Raw genomic sequence first — 10276 nt, forward strand, 5'->3', positions numbered from 1 at the left:
TCTAAGGATAATGTAATACATAAAATAGCTGAGGAGATTTAAGACCTACTGATAATTATTAATAAGTATTCTGAAATTCAAGAAGACAAGGAGTGTGAATGTGCCAGTATTCAAAGGGGGCAAGCAAGTTAACATGAATAACTAGAAAGTAACCTGATATCAATGCTGGGCAAAATAGTAGAAAAAAGTGTTATGGGATTCAGTCAATAAAGAATTAAAGAATGAGAATATAATCCATGCCAATCAACATGGCATTAATAGAAAACAGATTTCTTGTTAAACAAATCTGATGTTATCTTTCGATTTTATATATATATATATATATATATTACAAGGTAACTGTTAATTTTTCACTTGGTACCATGTAACATTCTGATTGAAAATTAACCTTTTATGATATCTATAAAACACCTTAAATGGATTAAACCTCGCAAACTCTTAGATTTCAAAAAAGTACTTGTCAATGGGGTCCTTTTCAAATGAGATAAGTATTGGATAGGCAGAATGCTATGCAATAATTTATTCATAAACTGGAAAACATTAACACTTAGTAAACCATGCCTATTTGAATAAAATGTCTTTTAATACAGGCAACTGCAAATTCATCTCAGAATACACAATCAAAAAACACTGCAGGTTGTACTGACAATATGGGGAACTGTATTCTGGAAAGCAATGACTGAATAGCATTTAAATAAGCACAACCCAACATAAGTTCCCAGTGTGATGATGTGACAGAAAAATACTTATTGGAATCTCTGGGTTTATAAACAGGAGGATAGCAGTTGCGGTAAACCTGGTTAGAATTTTCTGCTGGAACTCTGTATTATCAGAACATGCTAGCCAATGGAGGCTAAAGCATGCCTTTCAAAGCATCTAGTGAAGGGGTAGGCAAACCCCAACCTGCGTGCCAGAGTGTGACATGCAAAAGCATTTTGCTTGGCGCACACACCTTAGAGTGGACATGGGCCAGGGCTGCACTGCAACAACAAGGATCAGGCTCCTTGTGGCTCCCCCACCATCTGCCCCTGCCATATTAACATCTTACAAGATGAGGTTGCGGGTGTTTTTGTCACTCTGCCCAAAAACATTGCTGACCCCTGATCCAGTGTTTAATAAACTTCCACTGAATCCAAGCTAGGGTTGTGAGAGAATTCTGTTTGGATTCTTGGTTGGTCTATTATTACAGTCACACATAAAGAACTCAATCTGTTTAGCTCATCAAAAAGATGATGAGAAATATCTTTCTTATAATACGTAAATACTTTCACAGGGAGAGGGGGGAATACTGTATGCTGAAGGACTCTAGTAGAGAAAGGCATAGCAAGATCAGCTAGCGGGACATTTAAGCCAGATGAATTCAAATTAGAAATACAGAACAATTTTTTAACAGCAAAGGTGACTAGTGGCTTAAACAAATTTTCACAGGAAGTGGTGCTTTTCTGAAAGCTATTCTTTAGCCAAAAACAAGTTATTTGGCTTTATAAAGTGAAGACCAGATGAAATTCTATTGTCTATGTTATCATTTCTGTACCCTGGGTGGCAGCAGCAGCTGTGGCACCAGCACTGCTTGGGTCAGCAGCAGCAACAACTACCATCTAGTACACCCTCTAAATCAGAATGCAGGGCTGGTGCCTCTTGCACCCACCCCTCATTATGCTACTGTGTTGGATAGGAGGACAGACTGGAAGATCTGTTGTCACCTTCTGACCTTAATATTTGTGAATCTGTGGGCACTTCAACATGAGATGCATTAATACAACTTAGCCTAAGTTATGCATAGTATGGGCATGCGTCTACACATGCATACCCTTACTGCACAGTAACTTAGTCTAATCATGCCTCAACTTGATACTTGGAAATGCATGTATAAAATTTAGTCTCAATTAGTTTAATGTGCAGTAATGCACATGTAGATGTGGCCTGGCACTAACTTTAGTGCCGGGTCTGCCTAGCCACTAGGAGTTCAGTCTGAGTGCAACCTCAGGGCTGCTGGCTGGCCACCTCTCCTGTTCCACAGCTGGGCTACTCTCTGGCAGCCCCTAGCTGTAGGGTATAAAAGCCTGTAGCCACTTTGTGCCTTGGGGCACACACGCCAGGGAGCCTGCTCTCTGTCCAGAAGCCCAGCAGGCCTCATGTGCCTCCCCTGGACAGGCCACAGGTTGCTCTGCCTGGCCAGTTCACTCTGCAGAAGTGCTGTTTGGCCACAGGTGAGTGTTACAAAGGGCTGCAGCTTGCTGCACCCCTTGCCCAGCCCTGAGATCCCCCCAGGGCTGCTGGCTGGCTGTCTCTGGCAGCAAGGGCAGCACCTGGTCCTTGCTGCTGCTCACCCCCAGCAGTGTCTGTTTTCAGGTTCTGTGGTGAAGATCCTCCACCATGTGGCTCTCAGTCCCTGGCCATGTCCATCTTCTGAATGCTCCTGAGCTCTGTCCAGTGTTGGCCACACAAATACAGCTGCACAGGGGCCAAGAGAGCCAGTGTGAGATGAGAATGTCATTGTTGTCATCCTCTGCATCTAGCCCCAGCCTCACCCACACATGTACAACTGTGCCAACCACCCAGGCCCCCAGCTGGTCCCAAGCAGAGGGTGGCACTCTGAGGCTATGTCAACATGCAGAAACAGTTCACACGGGGCAGGCACTCAAATACCCACATTTACAAGGCCCTGTCAGGTGGCATGCATGAGCGAGGGCACTCCTGGTCAGCACCTCAGTACCGCATTAAAGTTAAGGCCTTGTGGGCACAGTGGATGGCCATGACCAACTACAATCATCAGTCCAATTGTGCCCATAAGACCATGGCCTTTATGCAAGAGCTGACCTATATTTTGGTGCCCCAGGACCCCAGCCACACCTCTGCAATTGTCACCAGCAGGTGTGGCCTGACCAAGCTCTTGCCCTGCCCTCATCCCTCTGGTGACATGTCACTGGAGGAGGGGCCCTTGAACCTTCAGCACCCTGCCCTGTCCTCCTCCCTGGCTACTGCATTGACTAGCAGCTTGGGGAGCCCTGACCACAGTCTGCTTCAGCCCAGCCCCAGACCCTGCCACAAAAGGCAACCGGCCATGATGCTGCCAGCCTTGCCAGCCCCTCCTCAGGAGCGGGGTGGGGTGGGGTGGGGTGGTCCTGGCCAGGTGCTTGCCCACCGCACACTGTGGGCCATGGATACTGGGTGCAACTGGATGCTGTTGCTGATGGGGAGGCATTCCCCATTCCAGCTTGCCTGCCCTGTCACCCACACACCATCTACCCCCTGCCCATCCTCAGCACCACTCTCAGGACATGCACATATTCAAACTCAAAGCAAAATAAAAATTATTCAAAGTTTCTGGTGAACCAGAAGCTCCATAGACCCTGCAGTTGCTCAGTGAAATTAATGTTCCTGTCAGTTTCATTGGTAATAGCAGCAGTGAAATTTACAAGAATGTAACTTTTATTGAGCAACTGCAGGGAATCTCAGGGCCTTTAGTCTAGGGCTCACCCACTGGGTTGGTCTGGTTTAGGACTAGGCACTCTGCAATTTCCAGTGTCCTTAAATTCTGCTTAAGTCCCACTTTAGGTACTTTGAGGCCCTGTTTGTACATAGTAAACTTCCCACGCTGGGCAGCAGCACCCCAAAGCCTACTGTATTGCTCTGGAGGAAAGTGCCATGGAGACAGTACAGATATGCCCTTAACTGCTAAATCTTAATCATACATGTAGGAGATAAGCACTGGGCACCTCAGACAGAGCCAAATCCAGGCATGCACATATGTAATGAGTCAGGCACTGGAGGACTTTCCAGACAAAGAGGGAGGCACCTGGTGAGTTGGCACCAGTGCTGGCCCCAGCCTCCAGCTCTCCCTGGCTGAAAAGTGGTGAGGAGCTGGGCAAGGGCAGTGTGCCCTTTGTCCTGCAATGAAGAGCATGTACAGGGGCATGTGCTGTAGCAATTTGTGCCACTGTAAGCACATGCCCCTGCATGTCTGGATGCAGCCCCAGAGTTTAATAAACCCTTAACTGGAAAGATACGTTTTCAATAGCGCCCCAAAGACCAGCAAACTCAGGCTCCAGAGAACCACCAATAAAGTAAATATAAATGCAAAAATGGGTGGATTTCAATGTTTGGCATGGAGGACACAGTTCAATACAACTGTAATTTTAAATAAAGTTTTATTTATGGTTTTCAAGTAAGTTACAATAATAAAGCATTCATGATAAAAATAAAAAACTCTTATGGTAGAACAAAGGGATGAAGAGGTGTGCCTTGGAAGAGATTTTGATGTATTTACTTGAAAAGAGAACTTCATTGTCAAAATTCCTCACTGAAAATTCTCTGCTTCTCAAAATCTCTGCTTGCAAAATTCTCTGCTTGCAAAATCAGTGCAATGGAAATATTTAATTGATTTTACAGCACATAGTGTCAGATTTGTGAGGATACACTTTTTATATTATGAAAGACTGCATTCCAATTGCATTTTTATTGAGAATCTGAGCAAAGGCTACGTCAAGTTGCCCAAATTTTATTTTGAAAGCTTTTCCTCACCCTGCTTATGTATCATACCCGTGGTAACTCTCAATGCTACAGCATCTTGTACCTCTCAAATGCTTTTCATTTTGAGGGCTATTTATTCATTTTAATCCTAAAGTTACCTATTTTTTATGCAAATCTGGTGTTCCGTGGCATTTACTGTTGTGCCCTCATTTCATGTGTTTGTCATGCATTATATCCTACATTTGTGCTTTAGCATACCGAGAAGTATGGTTTGTGTTTCCCCTGAAGCACCATGTACTGTTGATACAAAACCTCCAGCTGTAAACAGGTTTCATCAGGTAAGCAATCTAAATCCCCCCAAAGTGGGTGGGAGGTGAAGCCTGTCACCAAGATAAGCACAAGTGAGCAAGAGGAGTAGATTAGATAGGGATAATAATTCTTCTCTCCCTCGCAAGGATATTGTGAGACTTAATTCATTAGTATTCACAAAGTGCTTTGAAATCTTTTGATGGGAGATGCTGTTGGAATGGAAAATATTATTATTACTACATGAGAAACTTGGTAACAAAATCAGTAAAGAGCATATCCAAGTTACTGCTTCGGTAGCTTATATTGAAAAAATATTTTTATTTTGCAGTTCATATTTTTTTCAAGTATTCCCTATTTCATTCTTCAGTTTTTTAAAAGCAAAATTGTATTCCTATGTGATCAGAAGTGTGGGCCAGCCAACTATTTAAATGCTCATATCTAGTGTGGCTGGTAGGAAATTAAGCTTGCCCATAACACTAACATTTATACTGCTTACAATATCATATCATCTAAGGATCTGATTTTTTTTAATAAACCAGCATGCAACTGTATGTGTAAAATGGGCCTGCAGTTACATGACTAATTTCCACTTACATGTACAATGATGAATTTGTAAATCAGGTAATAATCTGCTAAAGAACAGAACTATCCATTCGCACATGCAGTTACCCAGCTAGGCTGCATCCACATGAGCATGGACCTTTGTCCAGAGACAAGAAGCAGTGGCACACCTTTTGTCACTGCTACATGTCCCTGGGGAATACCTGTGCCACATGCCCTCTGGCACATGACATGTTACTCTGTGTGTGGTAGGGTAGGCTGGGGCCAGCACTGGGCTGGCCCCAGCAGCTTTCCCTGGGGCCTTGGGGCCTCCTGGGGCTGCAGTAGCGGTGATCCTTCCACTCAGAACCTGAGTAGCTCCCACTGGCCAGGATCCAGTTTTGGGCAATGTACACTGCCCCTGTGTGCATGCACTGCTCTGCTTTTTCATTTGCATGGGGTTTTTTGAACCTGGGAGATCCTGGGGTCAAAAAAACCCTCACACTGCTATCTTGCATGGAGAACAGCTGAGTGTGCAGGATGTGGTCCCACAGACATGTCTGTGGTGCCAGATTCTGCACGGCCACGTTTGGGTGCATACCTAGTGTCCAAGTCATCATGCTTGTGTATGCACATACAGCATACTACTGTGAACTTAACCACTTGACAGTTTAGACCCTAAAACCATAGAGGGACTAGGAAGCTGTAGCCATTGCCTATCTTACTGGCACATACCCATTCTATCACAAAACCTAAAGGCTATGGGCAGATCTTGGACTTTGAAACAGGGGTTGCAGATGGTGCAGTGCATCATCCCATATAACACACCACATTCTTCACCAGGTAAAAAGAACCTTTACTAATATGAAAGGGGCCTAGCACTCTATTAGTCAGCTTAAGATCAAAGAAATATAACTTTACTGGAATGAGCTAAAAACAGTTTGCACGGCTGTGAAATAGGATTTACATTACCAGAAGCAGCTCACAGACAGCAGAATTGCAGAAGAAAACCTAGCTTGATTAGTGGAACATCAAGACGATTAAAAAGGAGACAGGGTAATTAATACCTGTGGCAGGCATGGCTGGTGAACTCATGCTAGTGGGGCCAGGTGAAGAAGCACACAGGAGTGAGGGGTGGGGGGTGTTGCATCCTCCCTGCTTCCACCCAGAGTCCCCAAATGGCCCCCCCCTCCACTCCCAGCCAGCTGCAACCCCCTCCTACCGCTCTGCCCGCCCCACCACTGTGAGTTCACCAGCTGCACCTGACCTGTGGAATGAAGAATTTAGAAGGAATCAAGGAGATGTTAATGAGCCATGAATTTGATAGAGACTCTCATTGCTGCCTAGACATAAATGCTGCTGCCACTGCCAGGCAGTTGGTTTTAAATGTTGGATGGAACAAGAATCAAAGGTTGGGAGGAGGGAGGAGCACGAGAGAAGTGCAGCTGCACCAGTGTGCCCCCTCCCGGGATCTGCACTGCTTATGCGAATACCCAGAATCCAGACATATTTGTCTAAATGTGAAACTTGAGTCTTTCTATTGGTTGTCCTTGTTGCAGCCTTTTAAGTACAAAACAAATTATTTTATGTTGCCAAATAAAGACAATTTGCTGTCATTTTGCAGGGAAAAAGATGTTTTTAAAGACAAATAGGCATATTTTAAATTGGTAAATCAGACAAGCATGTATATTAATCTTTATTATGGAAATCCCACCTAATGGGAGAACAGGCAGCTTAGACAATTTATCTAAATTTTCTTCTGTAGTGTTTCATAGTGATGAGATATTTAACTTGAATATACTTTTAGTTTAACAGGGATCATTTTTCCCAGATACCTTATGTGCTGTGTATCAATATAGATGGGAAAAGAGGTATTCAAACCATGAAAATCAAGACAGGTCAAGAACTGAGGTAAAACAAGTTCAGGTGAGAGAACAAAGCTGCTGGACACAACCTAAAATTAATCATAGTTGGTGAGACATGACTAAAGTTACTAATATGTCCGTTTAAGATTATGAATCCAAGAAGATACCATCAAAAAGTGGTAGGCCAGTCATTTCCTTTCCTAGGACATAGTGATGAACTCTCTAATCAGAATATTAATAAACTAAAAGGACTAATTTTGTGCAGAACTGTTTGCCAGTGTGAGTAAATGCTTACAGTCCAGTGCCTACTAAAATATGCCTTACTTCTTTTGAAAATCAGCTATATGATGATTAAATGACTATGAAAATCAGTGGTGGTATATTTTCTCTCTGACCCCTTTTATCAAGTGACTAGTGAATTGCCCATCAAGAATGATAGGGAGGTGGGGGAGGGAAAGCTTGTTAATCCTAACCTTAACCCCCCCAACCCCCATGTTGCCACTGCCTCCCAGGAGCAGGGGAGGTTGGGAAGCTTGCCTTGCCATTCCCTCCATCCCCCTCTGCCAGCACCCCACACCTCTGCCAGCTTCAAGGAGCAGGGCTGGTGGGGAGCTGCAAGGTCAGCACCACTGACCTCACCCCGCCACTCTGTCCCCTTCATCCCTGATGTCATGGCGGTGTGCCACTGCCTCCTGTCCGTAATGCTCTTGGAGCACTCTGATTGCTTGTTTCAGTAACAACCAGAGATCAACACTCAGAGAGCTCCAAAAGTGTTACAGACAGGCAGATGGACTAAGCCCTTTATTATATTAGAATAAGGAAAGGTTATCAAATGCATTCCAAACGGAGACTATATACATGAGTTTATCCTTCTAGTAAAACTCTCTACATATTATATATACACATACACACACATATATATATATATACATAAAATTTAAACAAACAAACAGACAAGGACATTAGATACAAACCTCTTTGTTTCTGAGAGAAACATATTATCAATTTCTTTAAAATATACCCTCTATACCAGAGAAAGTTCTGCTTGATCAGGAATTGTAATAAGAAACAGGTTTTTTTTCTCGAACAATCTCTATAGGTTGGCTCTATTCTTACTATCAGTATTCAAAAGAGGTGCTGGTTGTTAAATCAATCACTACCTGAGACATTGCTTTTTAGGAATTAGAACTATTTTAGTTTTCTTTATTAAAGCTGGGGAGGCTTTTTGTTTCTAGGAGTCACAATGCATTTTGAATCATTTTCATGATGGTTTGGCATTGATTTAAAAAAGAAATATCAAGCCTTAGTGACTTGCCCCCATTCAGGAGGCCAATCAATTTCCTCAAGTGATGTGGTTTGTCAAAAACTGCTGGGGCAAAGTTAATTTCTGATCTTCCTTCCTTTTTCATGTCCTCATGACAAGGTATTTAGCAGAATTCACAGATGCGTTGAAAGCTGACAAGGCCATGCTGTAAACACTTTTATTATGGCTTCAAACTTGTGATCTCTGGGCTGTCAACTCTGCACCTTAGCGCCAACACCACCCCAGCCCACATTTCTGACTGGCTGGGGACAGAAATTACCCAAACTGGCATAAGTGATCAGAAACTGGTTCAAATCTGACAAACAACAGAAGTTCAGTAAAGCACTTTCAAAATGGCCAAAACTGGTTTAAGATGAACCTGATAGATGTAACTGATTTTAAGTTAAAACAGTTTACTGAAATTCTGTCTCAGATCCCCTTCAGATTCAAGTTAATTCACAGCCCCCCAGTATCCCAGGATTCTTTGCACCTTCCCCACAACCCCCCCACCCCACCCCTTGCAGGGTGCCTGGGCTAGCCTTGATGCAAGTTGTCTGCTCTAGCTGAGCAGGAAGGGATGTTCTAGCACCGCCCCCCCACCTACTCCTGGCCTGACCTGAGCCACTGCAGGCATGTGGATGCATTTCTGGAATCAAAAGTGAATGTCTGTTCATTTTCTTAACTCTTCAACCTCCACAGCTTAGACTAACCGGTGAAGATCGAATCCATTCAACCTTGGGCTTTCTGACTGTCTGAACTTAGCTATTGTGTTCATACCAGTCATTAATTAAGCTACTTATAATAACCAAGTACTTCTGCTTTGCACATTTGCCCACCTCAGAGTGTTACCCCTGCTTATATGAAGTAAAGTAGAGATGTTCTTAAGGGAACTACTGAGTTTTTAGAAGCACTTTATATTTAGTTATTATTTCCCTCCTGGTGATTTAATACCCAGCATAGCTGTTTATGAGAACCTGTTTCTTAACAGATTGGCTAGGACTCTACACAGCTTGTGTACACTTTGTAAAAACTGTATTTGATAAGTCATATTATGAAGTGATTTCGTTTTGAAAAAAATCTAGTACAGTTTTGGCTTACATTAAATCTTATAACATCATGTACTAATGAAGCTCAGTTCAAGGGCATCTGATTATTTTTTTCCAAGGACATGCACTCCCTTTTCTACCATTGCTTTGTTTTCTCTTCATGTTTTGTTTTTGAGTGCCGTACAATATTTCTAGGCTTCTGACAATCTCTTTCAGTGCTTCAAACAAAAATAATTTACCAACTTTGGGGCAGGCTTTCAATGTTTATGAAATAACTAGAAATGCCCGCCACATTCTGCAAGCTGGTGAGCAAACTGAGTGGTACTGTACATCCTTTGTTCAAACTGGCTTCAGTAAACATTGGAGGCATTCAACCTATCTCAGGAATGTTTACTTTCTTTCATTATTTAGATGTGCATACTCAATCAGACATCCAGATCTAGCTAATGAAATTGAATTGGAACTACTGGATTCCCAGAAGTTTTGCACTTCAGGTTACGTATCTTCCAAATATAGACTTGGGTCTCTTAAGAATCTGGTCAAAGAAACTGAGCTAGAAAGGCAGAAGTGACTTCCCTGAGCTCACATAATTGGCCAGTGGTAGAGTTAGAGAACACAGTATGTACCTCCCAGTCTTGGGCTATGGGCTGAGGAGGAAGAGGAAAATCCAGGTAGTCAACCAAAGACTGTGGCGCTTATGTCATTGGGAAGGCTTTGGCTTCCATGACCACAACCCGCTC

Source organism: Crocodylus porosus, unplaced genomic scaffold (assembly GCF_001723895.1).
Source record: "Crocodylus porosus isolate Cpor-Errol unplaced genomic scaffold, CroPor_comp1, whole genome shotgun sequence".
NCBI lineage: Eukaryota > Metazoa > Chordata > Crocodylia > Crocodylidae > Crocodylus > Crocodylus porosus.